We start from the raw sequence: 20,702 nt of genomic DNA on the forward strand, positions 1-20,702 counted from the left end.
ACAGAGATCTGGCTGCTTTGTGTAGACGGTGTTGAGTAGGGTGTCCCTGGAAAAATGCAGGTTTGTGAGGAAAGTGCAGGCGGAGACATGATGTTGCCTTCATCCAACATTGGTGCTATCGATGTCTGAGAGAGCTGTACACACGCACTTGTTTCCCCTTACAAACCAACTGACGACCTACCAAGCAAACTGCCTGTTGTGGTTACAGTGGTGGAAGTTGTGCGTGGAAAACCAGGTGTGACAGCTGTCCCCACAGTCCTAGAAGATGAAGAGCGCGCGGATGCACTGGAAGGGGCAGGCCGTGGATGGTTCGCTCCGCTAGGCCGCATTGCAGCACGGTGAGCTTCCCACTGGGACCTATGATATTTATTCATGTGACGATTCATGGAAGAAGTTGTCAAACTGCTGAGGTTTTGACCTCTACTAACAGAATCACGACAAATTTTACACATCACATAATTTGGGCGATCTTTTTCTATGTCAAAAAAGGACCAGGCTAGGCAAGGCTTAGAGGGCATGCGTCCTGCTGAGCCCCCCCGACTAGTGCTCAGAGGCAGAGTGGTGGCTGATGATGCAGTTGTAGACGTGCTACCAGTGCTCCGACTCTGTCCAGGAAGGCGCAAGGTAACTTCGTCGTCGGTTGCATCCTCCTCCACCGCCTCTGTTGACCTCCTCGAGTGCCTGACTGTGGGTTGACAGTATGTGGGATCTAGAACTTCATCATCAATTGTTGTGTTTGCACTCCCCTCACCCTCAGACCGAGCCTCTTCTTGCCCTGACCGACTATTTAAGTTGTCATCCCAATCTGGTATCTGCGTCTCATCGTCATCAGTATGTTCCTCATTGTCTATAACCACAGGTGTTACAGCTTGTGACAAAGGGTCAACATTATGCTCAGAAACTTGGTCCTCACAGCCTGAATCAGAGGCACAAAGGTTCTGGGCATCACTGCAGACCATTTCCTGGTCTGTACTCACTGTACCTTGGGAGCAGACCTCTGATTCCCAGGCTATAGTGTGACTGAACAGCTCTGCAGACTCAGCCATCTCAGTTCCACCATACTGTGCAGGGCTGATGGAGACTTCAGAGCTGGGAGAAAGCAAGTTTGATTGGGATGACAACTCAGAGGACTGGTGTTTTTTGGATGCGGTACTTGAGAGGGCACTTGTTGGACCACTTGAGATCCATTCAAGCATTTTCCTTTTTTGCCCATCATCTACCTTTTGTTCCTGTTGTTTGTGTCCGTAAAAAAGGGAGCACATAGGATTGTCCACGGTAAGTAGTAGACATCTTACTTTTGCTGGTAGATGGTCTATCTTCAGCAGATGTTAATGGAGCTTTGCCACCTTCCCCACGGACAAACCCTTTTTTTCCTTTTCCACCACGCCTCTTCCCCTTTCCACCAGCATCTGTCATTTTGCCACTCATGTTGATTGCGACAAGATTGTGCACTGAAAGTGTGGTAGTAAAAATTGAGAGGTGGTGTAGATTGCAGCGGTGGTCTAGCTTTATTAACAGCAGAATAATAAAGAATAAATATCCCTGACAATGCAACTACGGCCCTTAAACTGGCAGCATAAATTGCTAGTATAATGGCTTAGTAACAATGAGTTTGAGTGTGCAATGCAGGCAGACGTGCTGCAAATATCTTTGCACTAGTGGGACTATACAGAAGTCTAATAGCCACGTTTAGGATGCCACTAAGTTCATTCAGTGTTTGCTAGTATAATGGCTTAGTTATAATGAGTTTGAGTGTGCAATGCAGGCAGACGTGCTGCAAATATCTTTGCTCTAGTGGGACTATACAGAAGTCCAATAGCCACGTTTAGGATGCCACTAGGTTCACTCAGTGTTTGCTAGTATAAGGAATTAGTTACAATGAGTTTCAGTGTGCAATGCAGGCAGACGTGCTGCAAATATCTTTGCACTAGTGGGACTATACAGAAGTCCAATAGCCACGTTTAGGATGCCACTAAGTTCACTCAGTGTTTGCTAGTATAATGGTTTAGTTATAATGAGTTTGAGTGTGCAATGCAGGCAGACGTGCTGCAAATATCTTTGCACTAGTGGGACTATACAGAAGCCCAATAGCCACGTTTAGGATGCCACTAAGTTCACTCAGTGTTTGCTAGTATAATGGCTTAGTTATAATGAGTTTCAGTGTGCAATGCAGGCAGACGTGCTGCAAATATCTTTGCACTAGTGGGACTATACAGAAGTCCAATAGCCACGTTTAGGATGCCACTAGGTTCATTCAGTGTTTGCTAGTATAATGGCTTAGTTACAATGAGTTTGAGTGTGCAATGCAGGCAGACGTGCTGCAAATATCTTTGCACTAGTGGGACTATACAGAAGTCCAATAGCCACGTTTAGGATGCCACTAAGTTCACTCAGTGTTTGCTAGTATAATGGCTTAGTAACAATGAGTTTGAGTGTGCAATGCAGGCAGACGTGCTGCAAATATCTTTGCACTAGTGGGACTATACAGAAGTCCAATAGCCACGTTTAGGATGCCACTCAGTTCACTGAGTGTTTGCTAGTATAATGGCTTAGTAACAATGAGTTTGAGTGTGCAGCAATGCAGGCAGACGTGCTGCAAATATCTTTGCACTAGTGGGACTATACAGAAGTCCAATAGCCACGTTTAGGATGCCACTAAGTTCACTCAGTGTTTGCTAGTATAATGGCTTAGTTGTAATGAGTTTGAGTGTGCAATGCAGGCAGACGTGCTGCAAATATCTGTGCACTACTGGGACTATACAGAGGTCCAATAGCCACGTTTAGGATGCCACTAAGTTCACTCAATGTTTGCTAGTATAATGGCTTAGTTATAATGAGTTTGAGTGTGCAATGCAGGCAGACGTGCTGCAAATATCTTTGCACTAGTGGGACTATACAGAAGTCCAATAGCCACGTTTAGGATGCCAATAAGTTCACTCAGTGTTTGCTAGTATAATGGCTTAGTTATAATGAGTTGGAGTGTGCAATGCAGGCAGACGTGCTGCAAATATCTTTGCACTAGTGGGACTATACAGAAGTTCAATAGCCACGTTTAGGATGCCACTAAGTTCACTGAGTGTTTGCTAGTATAATGGCTTAGTAACAATGAGTTTGAGCGTGCAGCAATGCAGGCAGACGTGCTGCAAATATCTTTGCACTAGTGGGACTATACAGAAGTCCAATAGCCACGTTTAGGATGCCACTAAGTTCACTCAGTGTTTGCTAGTATAATGGCTTAGTTGTAATGAGTTTGAGTGTGCAATGCAGGCAGACGTGCTGCAAATATCTGTGCACTACTGGGACTATACAGAGGTCCAATAGCCACGTTTAGGATGCCACTAAGTTCACTCAATGTTTGCTAGTATAATGGCTTAGTTATAATGAGTTTGAGTGTGCAATGCAGGCAGACGTGCTGCAAATATCTTTGCACTAGTGGGACTATACAGAAGTCCAATAGCCATGTTTAGGATGCCACTAAGTTCACTCAGTGTTTGCTAGTATAATGGCTTAGTTATAATGAGTTGGAGTGTGCAATGCAGGCAGACGTGCTGCAAATATCTTTGCACTAGTGGGACTATACAGAAGTCCAATAGCATCGTTTAGGATGCCACTAGGTTCACTCAGTGTTTGCTAGTGTAAGGAATTAGTTACAATGAGTTTCAGTGTGCAATGCAGGCAGACGTGCTGCAAATATCTTTGCACTAGTGGGACTATACAGAAGTCCAATAGCCACGTTTAGGATGCCACTAAGTTCACTCAGTGTTTGCTAGTATAATGGTTTAGTTATAATGAGTTTGAGTGTGCAATGCAGGCAGACGTGCTGCAAATATCTTTGCACTAGTGGGACTATACAGAAGCCCAATAGCCACGTTTAGGATGCCACTAAGTTCACTCAGTGTTTGCTAGTATAATGGCTTAGTTATAATGAGTTTCAGTGTGCAATGCAGGCAGACGTGCTGCAAATATCTTTGCACTAGTGGGACTATACAGAAGTCCAATAGCCACGTTTAGGATGCCACTAGGTTCATTCAGTGTTTGCTAGTATAATGGCTTAGTTACAATGAGTTTGAGTGTGCAATGCAGGCAGACGTGCTGCAAATATCTTTGCACTAGTGGGACTATACAGAAGTCCAATAGCCACGTTTAGGATGCCACTGAGTTCACTCAGTGTTTGCTAGTATAATGGCTTAGTAACAATGAGTTTGAGTGTGCAATGCAGGCAGACGTGCTGCAAATATCTTTGCACTAGTGGGACTATACAGAAGTCCAATAGCCACGTTTAGGATGCCACTCAGTTCACTGAGTGTTTGCTAGTATAATGGCTTAGTAACAATGAGTTTGAGTGTGCAGCAATGCAGGCAGACGTGCTGCAAATATCTTTGCACTAGTGGGACTATACAGAAGTCCAATAGCCACGTTTAGGATGCCACTAAGTTCACTCAGTGTTTGCTAGTATAATGGCTTAGTTGTAATGAGTTTGAGTGTGCAATGCAGGCAGACGTGCTGCAAATATCTGTGCACTACTGGGACTATACAGAGGTCCAATAGCCACGTTTAGGATGCCACTAAGTTCACTCAATGTTTGCTAGTATAATGGCTTAGTTATAATGAGTTTGAGTGTGCAATGCAGGCAGACGTGCTGCAAATATCTTTGCACTAGTGGGACTATACAGAAGTCCAATAGCCACGTTTAGGATGCCAATAAGTTCACTCAGTGTTTGCTAGTATAATGGCTTAGTTATAATGAGTTGGATTGTGCAATGCAGGCAGACGTGCTGCAAATATCTTTGCACTAGTGGGACTATACAGAAGTTCAATAGCCACGTTTAGGATGCCACTAAGTTCACTGAGTGTTTGCTAGTATAATGGCTTAGTAACAATGAGTTTGAGCGTGCAGCAATGCAGGCAGACGTGCTGCAAATATCTTTGCACTAGTGGGACTATACAGAAGTCCAATAGCCACGTTTAGGATGCCACTAAGTTCACTCAGTGTTTGCTAGTATAATGGCTTAGTTGTAATGAGTTTGAGTGTGCAATGCAGGCAGACGTGCTGCAAATATCTGTGCACTACTGGGACTATACAGAGGTCCAATAGCCACGTTTAGGATGCCACTAAGTTCACTCAATGTTTGCTAGTATAATGGCTTAGTTATAATGAGTTTGAGTGTGCAATGCAGGCAGACGTGCTGCAAATATCTTTGCACTAGTGGGACTATACAGAAGTCCAATAGCCATGTTTAGGATGCCACTAAGTTCACTCAGTGTTTGCTAGTATAATGGCTTAGTTATAATGAGTTGGAGTGTGCAATGCAGGCAGACGTGCTGCAAATATCTTTGCACTAGTGGGACTATACAGAAGTTCAATAGCCACGTTTAGGATGCCACTAAGTTCACTCAGTGTTTGCTAGTATAATGGCTTAGTTATAATGAGTTTGAGTGTGCAATGTAGGCAGATGTGCTGCAAATATCTTTGCACTAGTGGGACTATACAGAAGTCCAATAGCCACGTTTAGGATGCCACTAAGTTCACTCAGTGTTTGCTAGTATAATGGCTTAGTTGTAATGAGTTTGAGTGTGCAATGCAGGCAGACGTGCTGCAAATATCTGTGCACTACTGGGACTATACAGAGGTCCAATAGCCACGTTTAGGATGCCACTAAGTTCACTCAATGTTTGCTAGTATAATGGCTTAGTTATAATGAGTTTGAGTGTGCAATGCAGGCAGACGTGCTGCAAATATCTTTGCACTAGTGGGACTATACAGAAGTCCAATAGCCATGTTTAGGATGCCACTAAGTTCACTCAGTGTTTGCTAGTATAATGGCTTAGTTATAATGAGTTGGAGTGTGCAATGCAGGCAGACGTGCTGCAAATATCTTTGCACTAGTGGGACTATACAGAAGTTCAATAGCCACGTTTAGGATGCCACTAAGTTCACTCAGTGTTTGCTAGTATAATGGCTTAGTTATAATGAGTTTGAGTGTGCAATGTAGGCAGATGTGCTGCAAATATCTTTGCACTAGTGGGACTATACAGAAGTCCAATAGCCACGTTTAGGATGCCACTAGGTTCACTCAGTGTTTGCTAGTATAATGGCTTAGTTACAATGAGTTTGAGTGTGCAATGCAGGCAGACGTGCTGCAAATATCTTTGCACTAGTGGGACTATACAGAAGTGCAATAGCCACGTTTAGGATGCCACTCAGTTCACTGAGTGTTTGCTAGTATAATGGCTTAGTAACAATGAGTTTGAGTGTGCAGCAATGCAGGCAGACATGCTGCAAATATCTTTGCACTAGTGGGACTATACAGAAGTCCAATAGCCACGTTTAGGATGCCACTAAGTTCACTCAGTGTTTGCTAGTATAATGGGTTAGTTATAATGAGTTTGAGTGTGCAATGCAGGCAGACGTGCTGCAAATATCTGTGCACTACTGGGACTATACAGAAGTCCAATAGCCACGTTTAGTATGCCACTAAGTTCACTCAGTGTTTGCTAGTATAATGGCTTAGTTACAATGAGTTTGAGTGTGCAATGCAGGCAGACGTGCTGCAAATATCTTTGCACAAGTGGGACTATACAGAAGTCTAATAGCCACGTTTAGGATGCCACTAAGTTCACTCAGTGTTTGCTAGTATAATGGCTTAGTTATAATGAGTTTGAGTGTGCAATGCAGGCAGACGTGCTGCAAATATCTTTGCACTAGTGGGACTATACAGAAGTCCAATAGCCACGTTTAGGATGCCACTAGGTTCACTCAGTGTTTGCTAGTATAATGGCTTAGTTACAGTGGCGTAACTAGAGTTGGATGGGCCCCGGTGCAAAGTTTAGACCTGGGCCCCCCCTCCACATACACAGACACTTGGGGTAAGGCATACCTCCCAACTTTTAAAGAAGGAAAAGAAGGACAAAGTTTGCGGCGCGCGTAGCGCGGCGCGGCAAATTTTTAGGCCACGCCCCCTAACCACACCCATTTCACAGTCACGCCCATATCCACTCCCCATCCACACCCATTCAGCATGGACACGCAGGCAGCCGGCGGGCCTCCAGCATGGACACGCAGGCAGCCGGCGGGCCTCCAGCATGGACACGCAGGCAGCCGGCGGGCCTCCAGCATGGACACGCAGGGAGCCACAGTGAGGCGGCCGGTCGCCCACACAGTGAGGTGGCCGGTCGCCTTCACAGACAGGCGGCAGGGGGGCGCCCGCACAGACAGGCGGCAGGGGGGCGCCTGCACAGACAGGCGGCAGGGGGGCGCCCGCACAGACAGGCGGCCGGGGGGCGCCCGCACAGACAGGCGGCCGGGGGGCGCCCGCACAGACAGGCGGCCGGCCGACCGCACAGACAGGCGGCCGGCCGACCGCACAGAGAGGCTCCGGCCGGGGGTGAGGGGGGGGAGGGAGGGAAATCAGCGCTGGGGAGATTTTACTGTACCAGCAGCAGCACAGGCAGCGCTCCTCTCTGTTATGCCACGTCTACTGGGATGGTAGGAGGGAAAAGCAGGGAGGCGGAGAGAGAGTGGGTGGGCGGAGCCCGGGAGCCGGCCGTCCCGATCGTGGCAACGGGACAAACAACGTAAAGCGTGAAAGTCCCGCTGTATCCGGGACGGTTGGGAGGTATGGGGTAAGGGATAATGACACTGACACTCGGGGTACAGGATAATGACGCTGACACTTGGCTCTCACCCACAGCACCCTGAAATCCCTCTATCAGCACCCAGCTTTCCTATGTTCTGATATTTATCTTGTCCTCAGCACCCAGCTTTCCCATATCAGAGCATGAGAATGCACTTCCATAGTCCATGTATAAGGTAGCCTCCATAGTTCTCCATATATTATACTGCACCACATAGTCCTCCATGTTTTATAATGCACTTCCATAGTCCGTGTATAAGGTAGCCTCCATAGTCCTCCATATATTATAATGCAGCCCCCATAGTCCTATATGTATTATAACACAACCCCATAAAACTTCAGATGGTATTATGCAGCCCCATACTCCTCCATGTATAATTCACCCCTATATTCCATGTATAAGGTGTCCCTTCATTTTGTATTATACAGCCCCCCCCCCCCCGACCTCCATTTTAATGCAGCCCTATAGACCTCCAGTATAATGCAGCCTCATAGACCTCTATGTATATTACACCTCTATATTCAATGTATAAGGTGTCCTTCATGTTTATTATGCAGCCTCACCAGGCCTCCATATATAATAATGCAGCCAACCTCTCCAGGCCTCCATGTATAATATAGCAGCCAGCCTCCCAGGCCTCCATGTATAATATAGCAGCCAGCCTCCCCAGTCCTCCATGTATAATAATGCTGCCAGCCTCCCCAGGCCTCCATGTACAGTATAATGGAGTCTCCCCAGGCCTCCATGTACAGTATAATGCAGCCTCCCCAGGCCTCCATGCACAGTATCATGCAGCCTCCCCACCCCAGGCCTCCATGTACAGTATCATGCAGCCTCCCCACCCCAGGCCTCCTTGTACAGTATCAGGCAGCCTCCCCACCCCAGGCCTCCTTGTACAGTATCAGGCAGCCTCCCCACCCCAGGCCTCCTTGTACAGTATCAGGCAGCCTCCCCACCCCAGGCCTCCATGTACAGATGCAGCCTCCCCACCCCAGGCCTCCATGTACAGTATCATCCAGCCTTCCCACCCCAGGCCTCCATGTACAGTATAATGCAGCCTCCCCACTCCAGGCCTCTGACCACCGTGTACTCATATATATATAAAAAAAAAAACCAAGTACTCACCGCTCTCCTCCTTCCACTGCTGCTCTGTCCTGACGTCTCCTTGTTCCACTGATGCTGTACTCCCTGCTCTCCTCCTTCCACTGCTGCTCGTCCTCCCGGTGCTGCGGTCGGCGTCCTCCCTCCCTGCGCTCTGTGCACTCAGCACAGCAGTCGCACAGGAGTGACGTCACCGCCAGGGCCGGCTCCAGTTTTTTGTGGGCCCCGGGCGGAAGAGTCCCAGTGGGCCCCATCCACACGCAGACACACATACGTACACATACATATACATATTTAACGACAAACTCACAAAAATACATATAGAACTGACACATCTATACAGTCATATACACTGACATACATAGATACACATCATACATGCATACAGACAAACACACACAGCTCTGCTGGATACATACATACAGACACAGCGCTGCTACATACATACACACATAGCTCTGCCACATACATACACACATAGCTCTGCTATATACATGCACACATAGCTCTGCTACATACATAGCTCTGCTACATACATAGCTCTGCTATATACATACACACATAGCTCTGCTACATACACACATAGCTCTGCCACATACATACACACATAGCTCTGCTACATACACACATAGCTCTGCTATATACATACACACCTAGCTCTGCTACATACACACATAGCTCTGCTATATACATACACACATAGCTCTGCTATATACATGCACACATAGCTCTGCTATATACATACACACATAGCTCTGCTATATACATGCACACATAGCTCTGCTATATACATGCACACATAGCTCTGCTATATACATACACACATAGCTCTGCTATATACATACACACATAGCTCTGCTATATACATACACACATAGCTCTGCTATATACATACACACATAGCTCTGCTATATAAATACACACATAGCTCTGCTATATACATGCACACATAGCTCTGCTATATACATACACACATAGCTCTGCTATATACATACACACATAGCTCTGCTATATACATACACACATAGCTCTGCTATATACATACACACATAGCTCTGCTATATACATACACACATAGCTCTGCTACATACACACATAGCTCTGCCACATACATACACACATAGCTCTGCTACATACACACATAGCTCTGCTATATACATACACACCTAGCTCTGCTATATACATACACACATAGCTCTGCTATATACATACACACATAGCTCTGCTATATACATACACACATAGCTCTGCTATATACATACACACATAGCTCTGCTATATACATACACACATAGCTCTGCTATATACATACACACATAGCTCTGCTATATACATACACACCTAGCTCTGCTATATACATACACACCTAGCTCTGCTATATACATACACACCTAGCTCTGCTATATACATACACACATAGCTCTGCTATATACATACACACATAGCTCTGCTATATACATGCACACATAGCTCTGCTATATACATACACACCTAGCTCTGCTATATACATACACACCTAGCTCTGCTATATACATACACACCTAGCTCTGCTATATACATACACACCTAGCTCTGCTATATACATACACACCTAGCTCTGCTATATACATACACACCTAGCTCTGCTATATACATACACACATAGCTCTGCTATATACATACACACATAGCTCTGCTATATACATACACACCTAGCTCTGCTATATACATACACACCTAGCTCTGCTATATACATACACACCTAGCTCTGCTATATACATACACACCTAGCTCTGCTATATACATACACACCTAGCTCTGCTATATACATACACACCTAGCTCTGCTATATACATACACACCTAGCTCTGCTATATACATACACACCTAGCTCTGCTATATACATACACACCTAGCTCTGCTATATACATACACACCTAGCTCTGCTATATACATACACACCTAGCTCTGCTATATACATACACACATAGCTCTGCTATATACATACACACCTAGCTCTGCTATATACATACACACCTAGCTCTGCTATATACATACACACCTAGCTCTGCTATATACATACACACCTAGCTCTGCTATATACATACACACCTAGCTCTGCTATATACATACAGAGACAGACACGCGCGGCTCCGGGGGGGGCATAAATCGGGGTTGGGGAGGGCACATACCGCTCAGGTCACGGAGGAGAAGGGGCCCACACAGCGCCGGAGGGACACGCTGTGCTGGGGGTCGCTGGCTGGCACTGCAACTCTCATCTGTGGGACTGAGCAGGATGCCGGTCTGTAGCTCCGCCCACAGATGAAGTTCAAACCAGGAAGTCTGCGCGCCTTAAAGAGACGGCGCCGCAGATTCCTGCCGAGGACTGCGGTCCCCGGAACTCGGCCCGGGGACCGCAGAACTAAGGAGAGTGGGCCCCGGCCAAGGTGCACCAGAGCTGACGAGGCCGAGTGGGCCCCCCGGCTCTCCAGGGCCCCGGCATATGCCGGGTGCTGACGCCGGCCCTGGTCACCGCACAGGCACAGGGGCAGAATGATGATGCAGAGCGGCGCCGGCCGCTCTTTGCTTCATTATTACTGTGCGCGGTGACGGGGGAGGGGGGCCCCGGTGCCGCCGCTGACATCGGGCAGGAGGGCCCGGTGTCGGGGGCGGCAGCGGGTCATATAGTGGGCGCGTGCACTGTGATAGATCAGCGCAGCTTCTCTCTCACTGAGAGGAGCTGGCTGCTGATCTGCCGGGTCCCCGCGGGCCCCAAACCGCCCGGGCCCGGTCGCGATCGCGACCGCTGCGACCGCGGTAGTTACGCCACTGCTTAGTTATAATGAGTTTGAGTGTGCAATGCAGGCAGACGTGCTGCAAATATCTTTGCACTAGTGGGACTATACAGAAGTCCAATAGCCACGTTTAGGATGCCATTAAGTTCACTCAGTGTTTGCTAGTATAATGGCTTAGTTATAATGAATTTGAGTGTGCAATGCAGGCAGACGTGCTGCAAATATATTTGCACTAGTGGGACTATACAGAAGTCCAATAGCCACGTTTAGGATGCCACTAGGTTCACTCAGTGTTTGCTAGTATAATGGCTTAGTTACAATGAGTTTCAGTGTGCAATGCAGGCAGACGTGCTGCAAATATCTTTGCACTAGTGGGCTATACAGAAGTCCAATAGCCACGTTTAGGATGCCATTAAGTTCACTCAGTGTTTGCTAGTATAATGGCTTAGTAACAATGAGTTGGAGTGTGCAAAGGGCAGGAGGGTACAGTGGCAGGGTTGTGGGTCTCTGGGTAGAGGAAAGGAAGCCTGCCTTTCTGTCCCTCCTAATGGGGAAATGCAGCGAGGAAATCCCTGACCTTAGCTACACAGACGCTGTCATCTTGTGTAGCTGTTAAACTCTGTTTTAAACTCTGTCACCTATGGCTCTGACCCTGCCGGTATGAGCCCTTAAAAGGACTGATAGAAAGTGCTATCCCTAAGCTGTCCAGCGCTGTGTATGGAGCGTATACAGCAGTATCGGCGATAGGAGCTGCGCCAGTGATGTCTGACACCAAGGACGCAGAAGGCAGATAATGGCGTGCTGGAGGAAAATGTCCGGTTTTATAATGCAGGGACATGTGACATGGACATCCTATCACACATGCCGTTGCTTCTCTGGCTAAAAGTCCACTTAGCTGTGTGTGTGTCTGGGATTGGCTGACAGGCTGGCCCGCCCCACTACACGCGCGCGCTTAGGGAAGGAAGACAAGGAAAAAAAAAAAAAATGGCCATTATACATACAGCAGTGATCTGAATGCGCTGTTCCCGCACACTATACACTGAAATGTCATAATAGTGTGAGTCACAGAGTGACTTACACTATTACAGCGGAAAGCCAGCTAGGAATTAGCTGTTTTTTTTGCTGCTAGAACCGTTCTCGAACGTATGTAGAACTATCGAGCTTTAGCAAAAAAGCTCGAGTTTTAGTTCGATCTAGAACAGCCCCCAAAATCACTCGAGCCGCGAACTGGAGAACCTCGAACCGCGAACCGCGCTCAACTCCAGTCCTAACTACACCAAGTGTAAACTGGTGCAAGCAGGTGCGTGAGGTAGTCGTCTCTTATGCCCTGGCACGTTACATGAAATTGGGGGTCCTGGACTTAGTGTGTGGACTTGTGCTACGGGGTCGTTATACCTTTGCAAGCCACATAACACCTTTGACTTCAGCTGGCCAGGACTATATTGTAGAAATTTCAATGAATTTCAATTGATATGAACCACCGTTCTAAAATAAACTACTTAATGGATAACTTGGTAAGAATTATGTACAGTGGGTGCATAGCTTTATAAATATTTCCATTACCAAAAGGGGCATTTTCATACATAGTCTATTACTTCTCCAAATACAATTGCTTTACTTCTTCAAAGAAATTTCTTTGCAGCTTCTACACAACCAAGCTCAGTACTAGAGGTGAGCGATGTTCGATATTCGAGGTTCGCCAATTTCATGTTCGAGTGATTTTGGGGGGGTGTTCGAGCTTTTTGCTAAAAGCTCGACAGTTCGAGTTAGGTTAGAGAACGGTTCGATCAACAAAAACGTGGTTTTTGACAGTAAGGCTATGTGCACATGTTGCTATCTGCATGCGTCCTGCATCCCCAGCACAATCCCTCTCTCTTTCCTACTCACCAATCACGGGCGGCTCGCTGCACGGCTGTCACAAATCTGCGGCGTCTTTTCCTCTTTAGAAAACGGCTGCCACTTCATTATGCAATCAGGTATTCCGTGCTTTCCCTGCACACCGGCGCTTATGATTGGTTGCAGTCAGACATGCCCCCACGATGAGTGACAGCTGTCTCACTGCAACCAATCACAGCCGGCGGCGGGCGAGTCTATGTCGTGCAGTAAAATAAATAAATAAATAATACAAAAAAAAAAATGCGGTTCCCCCCCCCATATTTGATACCAGCCAGGATAAAGCCACATGGCTGGAGGCTGGTATTGTCAGGATGGGGAGCGCCACGGTATGGGGAGCCCTCCAGCCTAACAATATCACCCAGCAGCCGCCCGGAATTGCCGCATCCATTAGATGCGACAGTCCTGGGGCTCCACCCAGCTCATCCCAAATTGCCCTGGTGCAGTGGCAATCGGGGTAATAATGAGTTTAATCATGCCTGGCGTCTCCCCGAGACACCTTCCATGATTAAACTGTAAGTGAAAGTAAATAAACACACACAGCGAAAAATCCTTTATTTGGAATAAAAGACAAAAATCACCCTCTTTTACCAGTTTATTAATCCCCAAATACACATCCACGTCCGACGTAATCCACACGACACTGTCAGCTCTGCTACATGAAGATGCAGCAGCACCGTAGAACACGAGCGCTCTGTGTCCACTCCACGTAGCAATGAAGTGAATCGCGCTGTCACCAGAGACTTCACTCTGCACTGCAAACGTCAAGATTATCAAATCTGCCTATCTTAATCATTAGAGGCAGTAGCTCAGTGGATAGAGCGCTCGCTTAAGAAGCATAACGTTATGAGTTCTAGTCCTGGTCCCAGTAAACAATTTAATTTTTTTTTTGTTTATTTTTATTTTTTAATTTTAAATTATAATTATTATATATTTATAATTAGAATTTAATTTAATTATGCACTGAGAGGAGGAGCCGGACATCAGCTGTGAGCCGCGGGACACACCTCTAAAATCGGAGCAGGTCATGGAATGAGGCTGCATTGCACTCTCCTCTTTCTCTTTTCTCTCTCTTTCTCCCCCTGTCTCTCTCTGTCTCTGGCTTTCTCTCTCTTTTTCTCTCTCTTCCTCTCTCTCTTCTCTCCTCTCTCTCTTTTTCTCTCTCTCTCTTTTTCTCTCTCCCTCTCTCTCTTTCTCTCTCTCCTCTCTCTCTTTTTCTCTGTTTTTCTCTCTCTCTTCTTATCAGTCTCTCTTTTTCTCTTTTTCCCTCTCTCTCCTCTCTCCTCTCTCCTCTCTCTTCTCTCCTCTCTCGCTTTCTCTCTCTTTTTCTTTCTTTCTCTCTCTTTTTCTCTCTTTCTCTCTCTCTATACTCTCTCTACTCTCTCTCTCTCTTTTTCTCTTATTTCCTCTCTCTCTCCTCTCTTCTCTCCTCTCTCTCTCTTGTCTCTCTCTCTTTTTCTCTCTCTCTCTCTTTCTCTCTCTATTTTCCTCTCTTCCTCTCTCTATCTCCCTCCCTCTCTCTCTCCTCTCTCTCCTCTCTCTGTCTTTTTCTCTCTTTTTCTCTCTCTCTCTCTTTTTCTCAGTCTCTCTTTTTCTCTTTTTCCCTCTCTCTCTCTCACTCTCTCTCCTCTCTCCTCTCTCCTCTCTCTTCTCTCTTCTCTCTCTTCTCTCCTCTTCTCTCTCTTCTCTCTCCTCTCTTTCTTCTCTCTCTCTTCTCTCCTCTCTCTCTTTCTCTCTTTCTCTCTCTCTTTCTCTCTCTTTTTTTCTCTCATTATCTCTCTCTCTCTTTTTCTCTCAACTCTCTCCCTCTTTTTCTCAGTCTCTCTTCTCTCTTCTTCTCTTCTTCTCTTCTCTCTCTCTTTCTCAGACCTGGCGATGATCAGCTGATGCGGTCACCTGATAGAATCAGCTGACACGCTAAGGCTATGTGCGCACGTTGCGTAATTACATGCAGTTACGCTGCGCTTTGTAGCGCAGCGTAACTGCATGCGTCCTGCGTCCCCTGCATAATCTATGGAGATTGTTCAGGGGCCGTGCGCACGTGGCGTCTTAGAGCGCAGCGCTTCGGCTGCTACCCGAAGCGCGCGTTCTAAGAAGTGACATGTCACTTCTTCCGTGTGCTTTGACAGCAGCCCCTGCTCTGTCTATGGCAGGAGCTGCATGCAGAGCGCACGTTCTCTGCCGGCACCATGCACTTCAGAACGGAGCTTTTCAGCTGCGCTCTGAAGCACACCTTTTAGGTGCGGTGCAGAGCGCACACATGCACACATAGCCTAAGTCGAGCGTTGAGGCCGGCTTTTTACCGCTAAACTATCAGCTGATGCTGTCGGACAGGAGTCTACACTGAAGTGTGTAGTTTGTTTTTGTTTTTTGTTTTTTTGCACTGACGCATCAGCTGATTGTATAAAAGCCGTTTATACAATCAGCTGTGTCATGTGATTCAGGCCCTTGAACCTGACACATCATCTGATCGCTTTGCCTTCCAGCAAACCGATCAGATGATATTGGATCCGGATTGGAAAGCACGGGACCCTTGACCCAGGATTACTGCGGAGGGGGGTTCTTTATTTCAATAAAGATGGAGTCACTAATTGTGTTGTGTTTTATTTCTAATAAAAATATTTTTCTGTGTGTTGTGTTTTTTTTTTATCTGTACTAGAAATTCATGGCGGCCTTGTCTAATATTGGCGTGACATCATGAATTTCAGGCTTAGGGCCAGTTGATAATATACAGCTAGCCCTAACCTCATTATTACCCAGCGAGCCACCCGTCACCAGGGCAGCTGGAGAGAGTTGGATACAGCGCCAGAAGATGGCGCTTCTAAGAAAGCGCCATTTTCTGGGGCGGCTGCGGACTGCAATTTGCAGCATGGGTGCCCAAAAGGTTGGGCACCGTGAGCGAAGATTCCAATCCCCAGCTGCCTAGTTGTACCTGGCTGGACACAAAAATTGGGCGAAGCCCACGTCATTTTTTTTTAATTATTTCATGAAATTCATGAAATAATTTAAAAAAAAAGGGCTTCCCTATATTTTTGGTTCCCAGCTGGGTACAAATAGGCAGCTGGGGGTTGGGGGCAGCCCATAGCTGCCTGCTGTACCTGGCTAGCATACAAAAATATGGCGAAGCCCACATAATTTTTTGGGGGGCCAAAAAACTCCTACATACAGTCCTGGATGGAGTATGCTGAGCCTTGTAGTTCTGTAGCTGCTGTCTGTCTGTATGAAGCAGAGCAGACAGCAGCTGCAGAATGGTAACGCTCAGCATGCTCCATTCACTAGTGTATGCAGGAGAGCAGACAGCAGCTGCAGAACTACAAGGCTCAGCATACTCCATCCAGGACTGTATGCAGGAGTTTTTTGCCCCCCCAAAAAATGACATGGGCTTCGCCATATTTTTGTATGCTAGCCAAGTACAGCAGGCAGGTATGGCTGCCCCCAACCCCCAGCTGCCTATTTGTACCTGTCTGGGAACAAAAAAATAGGGAAGCCCTTTTTTTAATTATTTCATGAATTTCATGAAATAATTAAAAAAAAAATCGACATGAGCTTCACCCCATTTTTGTGTCCAGCCAGGTACAACTAGGCAGCTGGGGATTGGAATCTGCAGCACAGGTTAGCCCGAGCTTTCTGGGCCCCTCTGCTGCGAATTGCAGTCCGCAGCCGCCCCAGAAAATGGTGCTTTCATAGAAGCATCATCATCTGGCGCTGTATCCAACTCTTCCAGCTGCCCTGGTGATGGGTGGCTTGCTGGGTAATAATGAGTTAATACTAGATTTGTTTTACTAGCTAGTATTAAGTCAAGATTCTTAATGTCAGGCAAGTTTGATCCAGCCATTAAGAATCTCCAATAAAGGGTTAAAAAAAAGACACCACACAGAGAAAAAATACTTTAATAGAAATAAAAACATGACACACTTAGAGACTCCATGTTTATTATTCCCTCTCACCCCTCCACGATCCTGGTCTTCTGTCTTCTTTCTCTTTCAACCCATGCAGCTCTGCTACATCAGACAGACTGCATGGGAGGAAGACGCTGGTGCTTCCCGTGCAGTCTATATCCCTCAGTGAGTAGCAGAGGCTGCAGGCTGTAAGCGGTGACATCACCGCTGAAAGGCGCATTGCTATAGCAACGGTGATTTCCGTTATTGACCGGCTGTGGCAGCCGGTGAATAACGGAACGGGGAAGCAGAACGGGAAGCCGACCAAGTGACAGAGCATCTCGCCGGTACACGGGGATGCACAAACGAGCACCGCGTACTGGAGAGATGCACTGACAGGACCTAGCATTGACGTCTAGTCATGTGACCAGTCTGTATCCAATGAGATAATAGACACGTAACTGGTCACATGCTTTTTTTGACGTCACGGAAGGTCCTATCATCAGTGCTGGTTACCGGGAGGATGCAGCGATTATCGGAAGGAAAACGGGAGACAGAGTGCAGGTCTCGTCGCGGGGACCTGTAAGTGTAATGGAAATGTTTATTAACTGTATGTGAAAAAAAAAAATGAAAAAAATCCAGCACTCAAAGCATTCAACTGAAATTGTTTTATATTTTATTCATTGATCTGTGTAATTATTAAAGACGTTTCGGTCATCCGACCTTCATCAGTTTACACTACAATAAAAAGATACATAAAAAATTTTTAAGTATACAGAAATAATGGCATTATACAATCATGGTAACAAAAAAGGGCAGAAATATTCACCACATTATAATGCATGAACCATAAACTATGATATACAAAAAATGTCAACAAAAAGACAAAAATGAAGAATCTGTCAGTTGAGCCGCTTCACTAGCAGATATAATGTCCACCCAAAGATATAATTGAAATACAGATAAAATGTAGCATAATAGAACCATTATACAACAAAAGGGGAACCAAACAGGAAACCCAAAAATTTATCCAAAAAATGTATATCTTGCTAATACAGAAGGACAAAGAGCCTAAGCACCAGCACTGAGACACTATTCTAATCTAATAAAACAGACAATACACAAAAATGCCATGTAATGAACTCACCAGAAAAGGCTCTGTAGAAATATATGGAAAAGCTGGACCAGAGGAAAAAGCTGCCCGTCCGGGTCTGCAGTCAATGTAATCTGACAGTCCAATGTCCAGATTTAAATAGACCGCTCAATTAGCTCATTAACAAGTTACAGAGCGTCATTTCCGGTCCGAAGACCGGAAGTGACGTCACGGAGCGTCACTTCCGGTCCGAAAACCGGAAGTGACGTCACCGGCTGGCAAAGTGTAAATCCTGATGGTTGGCAACTGTAGACATACACAGACAGCCGCTCCTCACCGCAGGACGTCACTTCCGGTCCGCAAACCGGAAGTGACGATCCTGGTTGGCAAAATGTAAACCAGATGGTTTCCCCTTTAGCTATTTTCTTACAAAATTCATAAATTCATCAGAAGTCATTGGAACATCTTGCGTAAAGGGTACCCGGAGGTGGAAGAATTTAAATCACCTTTTCTTCCTTGTCACATCCCAAGTCACGAGAAAAGCATCAAATGGAATGGTATCAAGTCCACGAATCACCTCTAGGAAGTGACCAGTGTCCAACAGGAAAGAAGGAATGTTTTTAGTCAAAGGAGTAATAATCTTCTCAAGTAAAATAGCTAAAGGGGAAACCATCTGGTTTACATTTTGCCAACCAGGATCGTCACTTCCGGTTTGCGGACCGGAAGTGACGTCCTGCGGTGAGGAGCGGCTGTCTGTGTATGTCTACAGTTGCCAACCATCAGGATTTACACTTTGCCAGCCGGTGACGTCACTTCCGGTTTTCGGACCGTAAGTGACGCTCCGTGACGTCACTTCCGGTCTTCGGACCGGAAGTGACGCTCTGTAACTTGTTAATGAGCTAATTGAGCGGTCTATTTAAATCTGGACATTGGACTGTCAGATTACATTGACTGCAGACCCGGACGGGCAGCTTTTTCCTCTGGTCCAGCTTTTCCATATATTTCTACAGAGCCTTTTCTGGTGAGTTCATTACATGCCATTTTTGTGTATTGTCTGTTTTATTAGATTAGAATAGTGTCTCAGTGCTGGTGCTTAGGCTCTTTGTCCTTCTGTATTAGCAAGATATACATTTTTTGGATAAATTTTTGGGTTTCCTGTTTGGTTCCCCTTTTGTTGTATAATGGTTCTATTATGCTACATTTTATCTGTATTTCAATTATATCTTTAGGTGGACATTATATCTGCTAGTGAAGCGGCTCAACTGACAGATTCTTCATTTTTGTCTTTTTGTTGACATTTTTTGTATATCATAGTTTATGGTTCATGCATTATAATGTGGTGAATATTTCTGCCCTTTTTTGTTACCATGATTGTATAATGCCATTATTTCTGTATACTTAAAAATTTTTTATGCATCTTTTTATTGTAGTGTAAACTGATGAAGGTCGGATGACCGAAACGTCTTTAATAATTACACAGATCAATGAATAAAATATAAAACAATTTCAGTTGAATGCTTTGAGTGCTGGATTTTTTTCAATTTTTTGATCTGGGGTGGGACCCTATCCAAGCACCAGCGACTATAGAAGGAGTGCCACATTTCTATATTCTATATTAACTGTATGTGTACATTTATAATGTTTTTATGTGTTTGTGTTTGCTTTCCATTGTTTTCAGTGGAGTTCGAGAGGTTCGTCGAACGGTTCGCCGAATCGAAGTCGAATGGGGCCTCCGTTCGACGAACCGAACTCGAGTCTTTAGAGGCTGGTTCATCTCTACTCAGTACTACAGTCCAGTTACTGAGAGTCCTAATCTCAACTATCAGTTCCGTGTCTAATTCCTCTTAAAGGGAATAATATGCCAATATGGCCTTAGCTCCTCTACTTCTGAAACTTTAAGAACACCTGCCTGGTGTACTCTCTTCATTTTCATGTTTTCTGTTCTGTTCTACCTTTCTGAGCTGTAAACTCCGGGGCTGTAGCTATGCATCCTGTCCCACAACCCGCCTCCTCTTGATCACTCTGTAGTTTAGTCAACTTTCTCTCTTTCTCTGTATTCCGGATCAAGCCATATTCTACCTCGGTCTAGTCTCACATCAGGGACACCCACGTCATGCGACTAGTGAGACATTAGTCAGACTTTATGTTCAGCACTACAGCACACTGGGCCCTATCTGACCTCCTGTCTTCAAGGGTAGAACGTGTTTTAAAAATATATATCTAATTCTGTATCACGGAGTTTTCACTATATCGCAGTACTGTATTTCATCAGCGGATGAATACCATACTGTACAGAATGGAAATGCAGTACTGTATGTCATTACCACT

Source organism: Anomaloglossus baeobatrachus, chromosome 6 (assembly GCF_048569485.1).
Source record: "Anomaloglossus baeobatrachus isolate aAnoBae1 chromosome 6, aAnoBae1.hap1, whole genome shotgun sequence".
Classification (NCBI taxonomy): Eukaryota; Metazoa; Chordata; class Amphibia; order Anura; family Aromobatidae; genus Anomaloglossus; species Anomaloglossus baeobatrachus.